General features: G+C 58.2%; 2 pseudogenes; one reads left to right on the plus strand and one right to left on the minus strand.

Moving 5' to 3' along the window:
- Positions 1-901: 901 nt before the first annotated feature.
- Positions 902-4,662, minus strand: LOC132369641 (thimet oligopeptidase-like; annotated as a pseudogene).
- A 3,369-nt stretch (positions 4,663-8,031) lies between these two features.
- On the plus strand, positions 8,032-8,847 carry LOC132369636 (serine/arginine-rich splicing factor 3-like; annotated as a pseudogene).
- Positions 8,848-15,116: the final 6,269 nt, after the last annotated feature.

The following is a 15,116-nucleotide window of genomic DNA, read 5'->3' on the forward strand; positions in this document are numbered from 1 at the left end:
GCGCCCGCCACAGACTGCCCGGCACACGGCTGGGGTGCCAGCGCCACACCTGGTTTTTGCACGGGGACCATCGGGGGGCTCGGTGCACAGGAAGAGGAGCAGCCCCCAGGCCCCGACACGCCCCTTCCACGTCCATCGAGAAGCGCCGGATGGAAGGCCGGCTGTGCTCCTTTTCGAGCCCCAGGGAATTCGCAGGAACAGCCCTCCCGGCCACAGGGTGCCTGCCCACCGGCTCTGGGCCTGCGACCAGCCCAGAACACAGAAGGCACAGAAGTGGGTGCAGGGAGCTGAGCTGGGTCTGCAGAAGGGCAGACACCACAGCCTGGTCCACAGCCGACTGGCCCAGGGCGGGTGAGAACGGGCGGGCAGGCTGAGGGGAGGACAGAACGTGGCACGGCCTGCCCGCCTGGGCCCCGGGGAGAAGGTCGGGGCGCTGCCCGCGCCCTCGCTCCGCTGCCTGGCGTCCTTTGTGGGGGCGAAGGGCCGGAGGCAGGGCTTCCGAGGAGCTCGAAGGCCAGGGAAGGACCACACGGGACGGTCCAGACCCACCCTAGCGCTCCAGTGGGGCAGCACCCTCTCTGAATTCCTACTGCCGCCAAACCGCATCCCTAAGGCCTTTGGGCAGAATTGCTAGGACCCAGGAAGGCGGCCCCTTGCTGTGGTCCAGACTTCACCAGCTGCCGATGAGCGGAGGGAGCGAGCCGGCCGGCCGTGAGCAGGAGGACAGGGCACGGGCACAGGGATAGCCACAGCCGGGCTTCCCGCAGCTGTGCCCACCGCCAGAAGCAGCTGCAGCCAATCACAGCCCCCGCCATGCCAAACAGTGCCGGCAGGCGAGAGGCCGGCAGGAACCTGACACCCCCTCACTGGAGAGCCGGCCTGGCCAGGGTTGGGGGAGCCATCCCCGTGTGAACTCACCCCACAGCTCAGCCATCTCCCAGTGACCCAGACGCTACACCAGCGGAGAGCAGCCTGCAACGGCCGCAGGGCTGATCCCCGACCAAGGTCAGAACTCCCCCCAGTGTGATGGCCCCCATGCCGCTCCTGTGGTGGAAGGGACCGCAGGCAGAGACCAGGAGTGGAGTCTTTTTATAAATGGCTGCGTTTTCAAAGAACCGTTTTGTAAGCAGGAAAGCTCCCCAGGAAGGGATTGCATTAGTGCAACAAGGGGGAGCCTTGACACCAGGCTCTCCAGACACGTCCAGGTGGAGACTTTTGGCTGAGGCCGGCCGCCAGGGACTCAGGGGTTGGAGGACACGCGGCCCCTCCCCCGCCCCGGCGGGGCGCTAAGGCACCGGGCCCGCCTGGGTGGGCAGAACCCCGTGCCGTCAGCAGGCCGGCGGCTTGCAGCCCTCAACCTTCAGCCCTTTGCTCAGGAGGAAGGCATCCTGCGTGGGGTCGCAAGCCAGGAAGAGCTTCACCATGCCCTTGGCATCCTTGGAGCCCCCTGGCCTCAGAATGCAGCTTCTGTAGTCCATGGCAACCTGCCGAGAGGGGGCGGGGCTGCAGGAGGGTGGAGCTCCGCCTTCACTGAGGGTGTGGGTGTGGCCACCTCTGCTGTGACTCAACAAAGGGCAGGGGAGCAGGAGGTCCAGGGCAGGGCTCTCAGAGCCTGGCTGGCCCAGGCGGGCGGCACAAGCATCTAGGCCCAGGCCAGGGACCTCCGTGTTGGTCTGCGCGGCAGGACGGCCTCTCACCTTGCCACTCAGGACGCCGTCCTGCTTGAAGCGTGTGTGGAACGTGTCCGCGGAGCACACCTCGCTGCACAGGTAGCCATAGGACTGGGCGTTGTATCTTCCTGCCAGGCGGCCGAAGGTCGCAGGCAGGTGGGTCCCTGGGACACACGCGGAGAGGCTCCTGCCCGGCCGCCTGGCCGCTCCGTGCCCCTTCCCCAGAGCCCAGAGCTTGGGGCCTCAAGCAGCCCTGTCTGAGTCCCCTGCCACTAGAGGGAGTATTGGCCCAACACTTGTAGAAAACGGGGACCTTGTGGGCAACTCAGTGGAGGGACACAAATCAATCTTTGCCGACTTTCTGCTGAAGCTCACGAGGGTTCACCCCTAAGCCTCTTACAAGGTCAGCCGCCGAGGCTCCGAGGGATGAGTCAGGGCTCGCCCTCCAGCACGGGGAGAGCGTGGGTTAAAGTGCTCACGAGGGAGTGAACCGCGTGTCCGCACCGACACGCACCTGCAAACCTCGTCGACGCGTTCCGTCCAGGCTATGAAGCCCTCTCCTGCCTCTTCCAGGCGCTCCAGAAAGCACGTGCAGATACGCCCACCCCACCCTCGGACTCCGCGGGCCACAGCTGGAGGGACCAGCCAAGGAACCGAGGCAGGAAGAGGCCAGAGGTCACCGGGCCTCGGCCAGAGCCTGTCAGTCAGTTCCCTTTCACACACCACCAGACGATCCTCTTGACCTGGGCAGTAGCCGCCAACCGACCGCTAAGGTGGGCCCGGCGTGCGCTTGGCTACCTGGCGTGGCTGGGCCCCCGAGGATCTCCTGGCAGAGGCGGGCATTCTCCTGGGCCGGGTCCGCGGGCGTCTGCATGTGCAGGGCCTGGTCCACCTCGGCCAGGACGATCTGGCGCAGGTTGAAGAGGCCTGGGGGGCGGGAGGAAGGAGACGGGGGGATGGCACTGTGTCCAGGCCGCGCTTTCCAGCCGGGCGGTCCGGGCACCCCCTTCCCTTCCCTCGGCCCGGCCGCACCTGAGTTGGCCTGCCGGGACTTGATGAGCTTGTCCCGCAGCCCCTGGGGGACGGCGCTGCCCGTGCCCCACCGAGACTGGCAGCAGCGCCAGGGCCTCACAGGGTGTGGTGCCCCCGGCCCCAGAGCCTTCCCTCTGGTTCTCATCACCGGCTGTCACCAGACTCGCAGGCAACGTGCCTTTCTTTTCTTTTTTCTTTTTTCTGGCCCTTAGCCACGCAAAGGGGTGAAGCCCTGACACTCGCTGCCACGTGCATGGACGCTGAGAACACGGTGCTCAGCGAGAGAAGTCAGACACAGAAGGACACACAGGGTGTGACCCTACTGAGGGGAAACGTCCAGAACAGGTAGATCCACAGAGTCAGAGAGTGGGTTCCTGGTTGTCAGGGGCTGGGGAGGGGAGGGAGTGATAACTAAGGACGTGAGGGACATTTTTGGGGTGATGGAAATGTTCCAGAACAGGGCAGTAGTGATGGCTGCACAGCTCAGTGAAGTGTCCCCACGCGCTCCGGTGCAGCCTGTGAGAGCATCGCTCTCAGGACGAAGGGCTGACCGCAGGAAGACTGAACGACGAGCAGTGGGTCCTGAGCCCAGACGCTCAGCTCGCCCCCCCCCCCCCCCGCCGTGGGGAAGCCACTGGGACTTGCTGAGCCTCCACTGAGACTGGCAGCAGCCCCAGGGCCTCACAGGGCGCGGCGCTCCCGGCCCCAGAGCCTTCCCTCTGGTTCTCATCGCCGCCTGTCACCAGACTTGCATGCAACGTGCCTTTCTTTTCTCTTGTCTTTTTTAAAGGCAGCTCTTGAGTACATGTACTTAACATGCAGGGAACCAGTCGTGACTCCTTGATCTGGGGCTTCCAGCCTCCAGAGTCTCGAGGACATCCATTTCTGTTGTTTACGCGCCCAGTGCGTGGGCTTTGATGGTGGAAGCTGACACCGAGGGCGTCGCCACGTGCGGGGTGACATCAGCGGAAGAATCCCGTGGCGAGGGTCTGCCTGAGGACCACGCGCGCCCGGGCCCTCCCCGGCCCCTGCCCGCAGCCCCGCGCCCACACCCGCACCCACCTGGGAGCGGAGCTGGTGCATCGCTTGCCAGAACTCGTGGAAGTAGGTCTCCAGCTCATGGTGCTGCAGCAGGGAGGGTGGGTCGGGCGTAGGCTTGGTGAAGTTGGCCACCATGGCCACGATGGCGATCTGGCGGCTCCCATCCTGCTGCAGGCAGCCCAGCTGCAGGCCGAAGCAGGCCGCGTGCCCGGACTTCCCTTCCCTGGGGAGGGACGCAGGGTGAGGCCCCGCTTCCGCAGAGGAGCCCCGGCCCACGGCCGACAGGTTCACGCACGCACGCACGCACCGAGGGTAGAGGTCCAGGTAGAACTTGCCGATGGATGACCTTGCCCGAGGCCACGTCCCGGACCGTGTAGAGCCTCACGTCTTGGTGACACACGTTGGCGCCCTCATCCAGGTCGAAGGTCAGCCCCAGCAGCTCCTGGGAGATGCCCAGCCGCCCGCGCGTGACCACCTGCATGGGGAAGGACTCATTGAGCAGGTGCTGGTCCACGTGGTAGCGCGTCTCCTCCCCCTGGTTCATGTACTAGCGCGGGTCCCAGGCATTGATGGGACCGGCAAAGTGCAGGCCCCGCCTCTGGCACTCGGCCTTCTTTAGCTCCAGGATCACGGCCGCTCCTGCTCCCCGAGGGGCTTCAGCTTCTGGGCCAGCTCATCTGCGGGCGGAGGGAAGAGGCTCGGCTATGTCCCTGTGGCGGCCCCCCAGCCGCCCCACCCTGCGCCCCTCGAGGCAGAATGAAGGGTCCGGGAAGGTGACCCCCAAGGGCTGACACAGTGGGGTCTCAGGCAGCACCACGTCCAGTTAAGGTCCGCCTGACGCCCTCCCCACTGGGACTCAGGTGGAGGCGGGGTTACCTAGGAAAGTGGCCACCACCTGGCTGGTCTTGGCTATGTTCATCTCCAGCACGGAGTCGGCACGCGTGCTGAACCCCAGCAGGCAGGACTTCTGGGCCTGCAGACTCACCAGCTCCCCGAGGATCGTGCAGTTCTCCTGGAACCCAGAGCCGGCCGGCGCTGGGGACCGTGGGCCATGCCCTCCCCGTGGGGCCCCGGGCCAGGTCTCTGCAGGCGGGCAGGGCTCTCAGGCCACTGGCGGGCACAGCCAATCCCCCTCCCTCCTCCTCCTGGCCCGGATTTCTAGACACTTTGGTGCTGTCCTAACACGTGGTCTTTCTTAACACAGGTCCTTTTGGAACCAGAAACGGTGTGAACCGTGATGGGCTCTAAGGCCAAGGGCAGGAAGAAATGCGGCCAGCCTCTCCAGGAGCCACCCAGGGGCCTCCCCGGGCTCAACATTACAAACTCGGCTGCCGAGCAGACAGCAGCTCGTGCCCACGGCGCCCGAACACCCAGCCCCTGGACGGCGAGACGCCTGTTGCTGCAGGTGGCCCGTGGCTGGCTGGTGAGGCCCGGCCCCAGGCGTACGCCACCTTCTCTGGGGCCACCTCTCCGGTTCTGCGGTGGGGTTCTCCTGGGAGCCCCCAGTCACCACAGGACCAACGTGGCCTGTCTGCAGCCCAAGAAGGTGGGGACACAGGACTGTCCCCCGTGCCCCCCGCATCACCCGCGAGGCCGAGCAAGCACCAGTGGTGTCTGCGGGGAAGATGAAGGGCTCGTGCACAGCCCCCATCTACTGAAGATGCTAAACGGGAGAAGCACAGGCTGCAGCCACACGCGGTATGGACCAAACGCAAGTGTCCTTGCAGGAACCGATGTCTGAATGTGAGAAGGCCCAGACCCCACGCAAGGCACAGAGAGGGGATGGGGGGAACATCTGCGAATCTGAGCTCATCGGGCATCACCCCAGAGGGAGAGGGAGAGAGGCAGAAGGAGATACGGAGGGAGAGGGAGAGAGAGGGAGGGAGAGACTTCTCTCCCTTCCCTGGGGGTTCTCTAGTGCAGCCAAGGCCGAAAACCACTGCATTTTGGGAAATGGGTCCTCGTAGAAAAGTTAAATAGTAGCTCATGGCATTATGGACACATATTAAAAAGGCCCAAAATCTTGGGGAGTCAGGGAGGGGAGCTGGCGGCTGCCTCGTAAACAAGGAGAGATTGGGCATCAGAGAAGGGGCCTGTGCAGCCCGCCGCCCAGGGCCCCGTAGACTTCATCTCCCAGCTGTGGTCCAGGGCTGGAAGTCAGCAGGGAGGTCAGGCCGTCCAAGCATCAACGTTGACTTCAGATCTGATCTAAAAGGTGCCTGGTGTCTGTTGAAGCAGAAGAAAGAGAAAGCAGTGGGGAGAGCATGGGAGGGGGAGGGAGCCCCCCTCCTCAGCCCTTCTCCCTCTCTTCCTCCCTCCCCCTCCCTGCCTCTCACTCTCCCTCTCTCTCCATCTCTTCCTCTGCCTCTCTCTGTCCCTTCCTCTCCCCCTCTCCTTCCCTCTCTCCCTGTCCCTCTCTCCCTCCCTCTCTCCCTCTCCCTCTTTCCTTGTCCCTCTCTCCCTCTACTTCTTTCCCTCTCCCTCTCTCCCTCCTACTTTCCTGTCCCACTTTCCCTCTCCCCCTTTCCCTCTCCCTCTCTCCCTCTTCCTCTCTCCCTCCCACTTTCCTGTCCCACTTTCCCTGTCCCTCTCTCCCTCTACCTCTTTCCCTCTCCCTCTTTCCCTCCCTCTCTCCCTCTCCCTCCCTCTTCTTCCCCCCTCCCTCCCTCTCTCTCCCTCTCCCTCCACCTCCTTCCCTCTCCAGAGAGGGAAGGAGGTGGGGGGAGAGGGAGAGAGAGGGAGGGAGAGGGGAGGTGGGAGAGGGAGAGGGAGGTGGGAGAAGGATAGGGAGAGGGATAGAGGGAGGGAGAGAGAGACGTCTCTCCCTCCCTCTATCCCTCTCTCCCTCTCCTCCCTCTCCCTCTCCCTCTCCCTCCAACTCTCCCTCTCCCTCCGTGTCTCCATCTCCTCACTCCCTCCCAGAGAGGGAGACACAGAGGGAGAGGCAGAGACGAGGGAGAGGGAGACAGAGGGAGGGGGCAGAGAGGGAGAGGGAGAGAGGGAGGGAAACAGGGAGAGAGAGGGAAGGAGAAAAGTCTCCTTCCCTCTCTCTCCCTGTTTCCCTCCCTCTCTCTCTCTCTCTCTCTCTCCCTCTCCCTCACTCCCTCTCCCTCCCTCTCTCTCTCCCCCCTCTCCCTCTCCCTCCGTCTCTAGAGGGAGAGGAAAGAGGCAGAGGAAAGAGGCAGGGGAAAGAGGGAGAGGAAGGAGGGAGAGGGGGAGAGGGAGAGGGAGGGAGGGTGATGGACGGAGGGAGAGGGAGAGAGGGTGAGGGAGGGAGGGAGAGAAGGAGGAGAGAGGGAGAGGGAGGGAGGAAGAGACCTCCGTCCATCTCCCTCTCTCCCTCTCCTCTCCCTCCCTCCCTCTCCCTCTGTCCCTCTCCCCCTCTCCCTCTCCCTCTCTCCCTCTCCCTCTCTCCCTCTCCCTCTTCCCTCTCCCTCTCCCTCTCTCCCTCTTTCCTCTCCCTCTTTCCTCTCCCTCTTTCCTCTCCCTCTTTCCTCTCCCTCTTCCCTCTCCCTCTCCCCTCTCCCTCTCCCCTCTCCCTCTTCCCTCTCCCCTCTCCCTCTCCCCTCTCCCTCTCCCCCTCTCCCTCTTCCCTCTCCCTCTTTCCTCTCCCTCTTCCCTCTCCCTCTTCCCTCTCCCTCTTCCCTCTCCCTCTCCCCCTCTCCCTCTTTCCTCTCCCTCTTCCCTCTCCCTCTCCCCCTCTCCCTCTTTCCTCTCCCTCTTTCCTCTCCCTCTTCCCTCTCCCTCCCTCCCTCTCCCTCCCTCTCCCTCCCTCTCCCTCTGAGTCTCCCTCTCTCACACTCTGTCTATCCTCTCTCAGGAAGGAGTGGGAGCAGCAGGGAAGGAGAGGCAGAGAGGGAGAGGGACAGAGAGAGACAGACAGACAGAGACAGAGAGGAGAGGAAGCAGGGAGAAAACAGAGAAAGAACACACCGTCTACATTTCTGTCAAATGACACCGGGGATCCTTACATAACCAGGAGAAAATTACAGAGCGAGGCTCTTTCTCAGCTGGAACTGGAACTGCAGACGGGGCCAAACACCACCAGGCTGGCCACACATGTCCAGCCGCTGCCGCAGTCCCGTGAGTCCGGTCAACAGGGCTCTGAGTGTCTGCTCCAGGGAGCTGGGGTTCACCCTCTCACCCGGGAGGCCGGGCCAAGCCAGTAGGGCCCCGGGCTGGACACATAGGGGGAAAAGCATCCCCACAGGACAGCTTGTGCGAGCAGATTCAGCTGCCAGATTCTAGAGGTCCGGGATCACCCCGTGGCCCGTGAAACCCAGGAGCCATGAGGGTCTTGCATCGTGATTCCTGTCCGTCGGACTGTCAAGTTTATGTAGGGAATCTTGGAAACAGTGGTAACAAGACTGAATTGGAACGAGCTTTAGGCTATTATGGACCACTCTGAAGTGTGTGGGTTGCTAAAAACCCTCCCGGCTTCGCTCTTGTTGAACGTGAAGACCCCCGAGATGCAGCCGATGCTGTCCGAGAACTAGATGGGAGAACGCTATGTGGCTGCCGAGTAAGAGTGGACCTGTCGAATGGGGAAAAGAGAAGTCGAAATCGTGACCGCCTCCTTCTTGGGGTCGTCGCCCTCGAGATGATTACCGGAGGAGGAGTCCTCCACCTCGCCACACATCTCCAAGACGGAGAAGCTTCTCCCTCAGCCAGAGCAGGTCCCTTTCTAGATACAGGAGAAGAGAGAGATCCCTGTCCCAGGAAAGAAATCACAAGCCGTCCCGATCTTTTTCTAGGTCTCCTAGCCGATCTAGGTCAAATGAAAGGAAATAGAAGACCACTTTGCAAGAGGAGTGGTGTACAGGAAATAACTTCATTTGACAGGAGTATGTACAGAAAATTCAAGTTTTGTTTGAGACTTCCGAAGCTTGGTGCACTTTTAAATGTTTTAGCTGTTCACATTTGTTTGTCTCCTGGGACAGTGACACATAAAGGTGTCATTCTCTATGGTTTGAAATGGGTCATATGAGGCATGTAATATGAAGAATTGTTACCTTACAATGTTCCCTTAAGCAAAATTGAATTTGCTTTGAATTTTTGGTCTTGCCTAGACTGATAATAAAACTCTGACTCCTGCCCAGCTAAAGTGTGATGTTTACTATTATTATCTTTTAAAACTTAAAAAATTAATTAATTTATTTGTGGCTGCATTGGGTCTTCGTTGCTGCACACGGGTTTTCTCCAGTTGTGGTGAGCAGGTTTCTCATTGTAGTGGCTTCTCTTGTTGCGGAGCATGGGCTTTAGGCGCACGGGCTTCAGCAGTTGTGGCAAACAGGCTCAGTAATTGCGGCTCACGGGCTCTAGAGCGCTGGATCAATAGCTGTGGCGCACGGGCTTAGCTGCTCCGTGGCATGTGGGATCTTCCCGGACCAGGGCTCAAACCCATGTCTCCTGCATGGGCAGGCGGATTCTTAACCACTGCGCTAACAGGGAAGTCCTCAGCTTCTTCTTGATGCTCTTGATTTTCTGAAGGAAGAAGACGGCTGTAAAATCGGGGGGCGGGAGCACGGAGGGGGGTTCAAGGAGAAGAGGCGGATGAGGCGGACGAGAGGAGGGAGATGGGAAAGAAAGGGCCTCGGGTCCTAACTGTTAGGACCCTCCTCAGGAGTTACCCCAAGGTGACAGCCTAAGCTTCAGCCGTTTCAACGGAGCTAAGTTTCTGTCCCTTCAGGGTCTATCTGGTTTGCAGAAACAGGTAGAAATGGACCAGCCTGGGGGAGGGAGCGACGTGCGGCGCAGAGGAAGGTGCCGGTTCCGCGGGGCCCCTGCCGGGCCAGCAGCAGGCGGGGTGCCTCAAGGACCTGCCCAGGCTGCACCCCCTGCCCGGCCCAGGACTCAGCGCGCCCAGCCCCGCTCCCCGGCTGAGCAGACGTGCCTGTCGGAGGACAGGAGGGGCCCTGGGGGAGCGTGCCCGCTGGCTCTGCCAGGCGCACGGGCTCGTCGGGCACGCCTGGCTCAGAAGCAGCCTGAGGGACGCCGGGCCTCTGCGGGCAGCAGGCGCCGTGCCGGGCACTGGCCTCCCTGCAGCCTCACGGCCCCACCGGCCACGACTGGGCAGGAGCACAGGGCGCCCTGGGAGGGCGGGGCGGCACTCAGGACCCCGCCCCGCGCCAGCAGGCCGCCTCTCCTGGGCGCCCCCCTCCACGGGCGTCCCCGTGGTCCCTCGGGCCAGTGGTTCTCAAGTGTCAAGGCAGTCTGCGCAGCCCCACTGTCCACACCCTCACCTCCCCCAGCCTCGAAGCTCCATGTGCCCGCCGCTCCGGTGGACTCCGGGGCCCACGTGCCCGGGCCCCACCCTGGATGCCGGAGTCCCACAGTCCTCTGAGTCCCGCTTTCCTCCACCGCAAGGCACAGCACCGGCCGAAGCGGGACAGCGTTTGTGTTGAGGAACAAGAGCTGTCGCTGAGCCCTGGGTTGGGCCTGGTACCCGCGTTCACCGCGTCTGTCACTTTCTGACGCAAACCAGCCCGCGCAGGGCTGCACCCCAGCCCCTTCTGTACGGGGCTCCCACACTCGGGGCCACCGTCCCCCTGCCCTCATCACCCCGGAGAGGCCCGGAGCCCCGGGCTCATTCTAGCCAATCCTGAGCCTGCTCCTTCCCGGGGACCCACACCTCAGGCTCCAGTCCCCAGCCACCCCTCCCCTCATTCCTGCCGAACCCTCGTGCTCCTGGGAGGCCCTAGGTGACAAGGCGTGCCCCTGCCCAGCACCATGAGTGACAAGCTCTTTCCGCACCTGCTGGCCTCACTGTTCTCTGTCCTCCACACAAACCGACTCGGTCAGCCCTCACGACCACCTGTGAGGGGGTCCTCGGGTCACGCACGTTGCAGATTGTGAACAGGGACAATGGGGTCCAGTGACCGGCCTCCGGGGACCCAGCCAGTTGGTGGCAGAGCTGGGTCTGATCCCTGCCATCAAGATGCGTGTAGCCACGGCGCCCCACGCCACGCACCGAGGTGACGCGCTCGACCATGGGTGGCTCGCAGTGCCCGCCCCCCTCCCCACCCCACGGGGCTGCCTCCCGGGAGGGGCCGGGCTGCCCATCGCCCGCCTGTCCAGGGTGCCGCAGGGACCCCGTCCTGCTGGACCAGGAGTGGGAAGAGCTGGGGGCTCTGGGGGTCCACGCTGGGGGCAGAGGGGTGTCAGGCAGCTGGGAGGACCTGAAGGGACAGGCCCCCCGGGGGGGGCCCCCACTGGGAACCCGCGGGGCCGCAGGGCTCAGCCAAGAGAGGAGGGAGGGGGTGAAGGTGGACGCCATGCTCTTCAGCCTCCCGTCGTCCCCCAGCCTCCGTGCCCAGGATGAGCCGTGCTGTGAATTACGGGAGAAAGGGGTCGGGTCTTGGCCCCCAGTCCTGGCACACAACCTCTAAACCTAAAGCCACAGGCCGGGTTGCATGTTACAGTCCCCCTGCCTGCCCACCTCCTGCGAGGGGAGAGGGCCAGGGGTTGCAACGTGAATCCGTTGCCCATGGCCCCCGCTGTAATCGTGCTCGTGGAACAAAATCTCGGTAAACATGGGGTTCAGAGAGCTGTGGCGTGGGTGCCTGCAGGCGGCCTGGAAGCCCCGCGCCCCGCCCCACGCCTCCCCACCTCCTCCTTCCACCTGGCTGTTCCTTTCGAATAGCCCGGTGCTCTAGTCCGTGGACTGGGGGCTTGTGTTCTGGGGGCCCGCGCTAGCCAACGAACGGAACTCAGGCTGGGGGCGTGGGAACTCCTGACACAGCCTGTCGGCCACAAGCGCAGAGGACGACGTGGACCTGTGGCTGGCGTGGGCCAAGCCCTGACCTGCGGGGTCTGACTCCGGGTAGATGGAGTCCGAACTGAACTGCAGAAACCCGGCAGTCCCAGCGCTGCTGCTGCGGGAGCCCCACGGGCCTGGCGTCGGGACGGAAGCTCTGTGGGAGCCGGGGCTGAGGGTGGAGTAGGCTCGGAGGAGGGGGTCCTTCCTTGAGACCCTCCCACCAAAGCCACGGGGGGCGGGGGGCCCGGATGAGGCGGGGGTGGGGCGGGACGCAGGGAGGGGCCCACGCCGCCCATGCTCTGGGGAAGCCCTGTGACCCTGAGGACGGAGGGCACAGCAGGTGCAGAGGGAGCGCTGGTCCACGTGGACCTTCCCTCCTGGGGCTGAGGCGGCAGAGAGATGGGCAGAGGCCGGCACGCGGGGCTCAGGCCAGGCGCTCCCCTACCGCGAAACTTCCTCAAAAAGCAGCCGTCGCAGGACTCGGCAACCGCAGTCATGGGCACTTACCCCGGGGAAATGGAGGCTGAAGTCCACACAGAAGCTGTACACAAACGCTCGCCTGACTGGGAAGAGCCCCAGACCGAAAGCCGCCGGGGGCCTTCCCAGGGCAACGGATGACAGGGGCAGTCGTGTCAACGTCAGGATCCTGCTGGGACGCGGACTGGACTTGCACAAGAGGTGACACTGGGGAAAAGTGGGCAATGGCGGTTCGCTTTCTAGGGAGCTGGCCAACTCCTTTCCAGAGGGGCTGCGCCGTCTCCGCTCCCTCCAGCGACGACGCCCCTGTTCTGTGCTGCCTCGCCAGCACTGGGCAGCGGCTCCAGGTTCTGCTGGGAGCAGAGCTTAGGTTTTCTAGTTCTAGGAGAAGCTCCAGAGTGACTCGCTAAGGCCATTAGCGAGTAATTATTTCCCAATGAGTGGCTATTTCCAGTTAAAACCAAAAGCCACCTAATTATTGCTTTTCCCAAAAATTAAATATGAAATCTACGTTATGTAATTGTACACTTATTTCCCCCTTCGTGTATTCTAATTTCTTCCTGAGAAACCTAAGATGCCATCTGGCAGACTGCCCACAGTGGCTACGATTTGGGCAGCAGCAAAGGTCAACTTTAAACCTTTTGCATCTAAAGTGACTTTGGATACCTTTGGATAGAAAGTACAGTCTGAGCCATTTTACAAAATGTGCGGCCATTTTACGAAACAGCTTGACAGTTCCTGCAAGTGTTAAACATAGAGTTACCCTATGACCCAGCAGTTCCACTACTAAATATATACCTAAGAGAAATAGAAACTTATGTCTGCACAAAAGCTTGTACGTGGATGTTCATAGAAGCATATTTCTAAAAACAAAAGGTGGAAAAAATTCAAATGTCAATCTGACAAATGAATAAACAAAATGTGGAATATCCGTACGATAGAATAGCATTCAGCTATAAAAAGGAATGAAATATTGATCCATGTTACAACATGGATGAACCATGAAAGCATTCTGTAAAGAAAAGCAGCCACTCTCAAAAGGTCACATATTGTATGGTCCCATTTATATGAAATGCCCAGAATAGCAAATCTGTAGAGACAGAAAGGAGATTAGGGGTTGCCTAGAGCTGAGAGGGTTGAGAGAATGAAAAAACATTGTTAACGTGTAATGGGTTTCTTTGTGGGGGGACAGAAATCTAAAATTGGATGGTTGTGATGGTTACACACGTCTTTTAGTGGTTACACTAAGAACCACTGAATTGTATACATTAAAGGGTTAAATTATGGTATGTAAATTACATCCCGATAAAGCTGTTAAAATTATAATTTTATATTTATAAATTTGAAAATTCATCCAAAATTACAAATTCTTAAAACATGCAACCTAACAAGACTAACCCAAGAAAAGAAATATCTAAAAAATCTATATCTACTCAAAAAGTTGTTTGTATAATTAAGTACCTTTACAGAAAATGATTTCCAGGGATAAATGGCTTTCCAAGTAAATTCCTCCGAATATTTAGGGAAGAAATATTGGTAATCTTACATAAAACCCTTCCAGGAAACAGAAAATAATACATTGCTCGAAATGTTTATAAGGCCAACGAAAGCTTCAGATCAAAAGTAAAAAGAATATTACAAGAATAGAATCATAGGCCAGTTTCTCTTTTGAACATGCATGCAAAATTTGTAAATAAAAGCACAAACTGTATCCATGGTATGTAAAACAGTAATATATCACAATCAAAGTGGCTTTATTCTAGTAATGCAAGGTTGGTTTAATGTTCCCACATGAAACTGATCCCAGGAATGAATCAGAGTGGGAAAAAAAGTCATTTAAAAAAGAAGTCTTGGGAATTCCCTGGTGGTCCAGTGGTTAGGACTTGGCGCTTTCACTGCTGGGGGCCTGGGGTTCAATCCCTGGTCAGGGAACTAAGATCTTGCAAGCCATGAGGCAGGCCCCCCCCACCAAAAGAAAGAAAAAATGAAGTTTTAACCAGGAGAAGCACAAGAGTGAATAAACATAACAGATAACGCCTTATGAAAAGTAGGTGAAGATTATGGAATAGTCTAAACTTTTAAAACAAACAGAAATTACTAAAGATTCAAGAGGATGTGACAAATGTTGTACATAGGCAAAAAATAAAATAAAATAAAATATACAAATGATGGGAGCCCAAAAATCCAGATGCCCAAGTCCCATCTCTGAAAGTCCTCATCCAATGGATTCTGGATTTCCTCTATGTTTAAAAACCTACAGGTGATTCTGATACGATTCATAGACACAATGTAAAGCTTCTGCTTTACAGGAAATAATACCAGATTATTTTGTTCTTTTATAGTTATATTAACAGGCTGTACTATTGACGGATAAGTCTGATGTCAAAATGCATTCCCCACTAGGGTTAAAAAAGGAACTAGTACTCTCTACTGCTACTTGGTGGCAGCACGCATATATTGCAATGACAATTATTGTAGGAAGCCAAATTAATGGAACATTTTAGAATTGGAAGACTACATAGAGGTCACCTAGTCAAACTTCCAACTACTATAGTTGTGAAAACTAAGGCCCATATAAATGAAATGATTTATCTCCAAAGAGGGTTAGTGAAAGACTACGAAATAAAAAATATCTCTGAACTTTTAATTTAGTGCTATTTTTATTAATCTCAATATTAGCTCAAACTTCAGTGTGACAGATTTGGGATTCAATTCTTGCTTGAATTTAGTGGTTGCGTGCCTTTTTGTAAGTTACTGAAACACTTTTAACTTCGCTTTTCACATATGTAAAATGGTGAGCCTTGACTGATATAGAGTATGAGATAGCCTAGCACTGTTTTTAACACAAACAAGTACTTAAAATTCTTTGCCTCTCATCTCTCTTAAGCAACCTCTATCCTCTTAACAATAAAAGTGTCTTTCAGCTAGCAAAGCACCCCAGAGCTGACCACATTCTGGCAAGAGATATAGGATTCCTTTTCTTACTGAGGGCTCTTTATACCTGATATTTGAACTGCACTGAAACATGAACATCTCTTGTTTATACTGTATTAATGGATTTGATAGATGAATTTTCAAAAGTAATATGCAGGAGTTAAGCTGCATTAGTCTCAAGAAATATAATTCGATAGTGGTGG

Source organism: Balaenoptera ricei, chromosome 8, assembly GCF_028023285.1.
Source record: "Balaenoptera ricei isolate mBalRic1 chromosome 8, mBalRic1.hap2, whole genome shotgun sequence".
In the NCBI taxonomy this organism is placed as follows: Eukaryota; Metazoa; Chordata; class Mammalia; order Artiodactyla; family Balaenopteridae; genus Balaenoptera; species Balaenoptera ricei.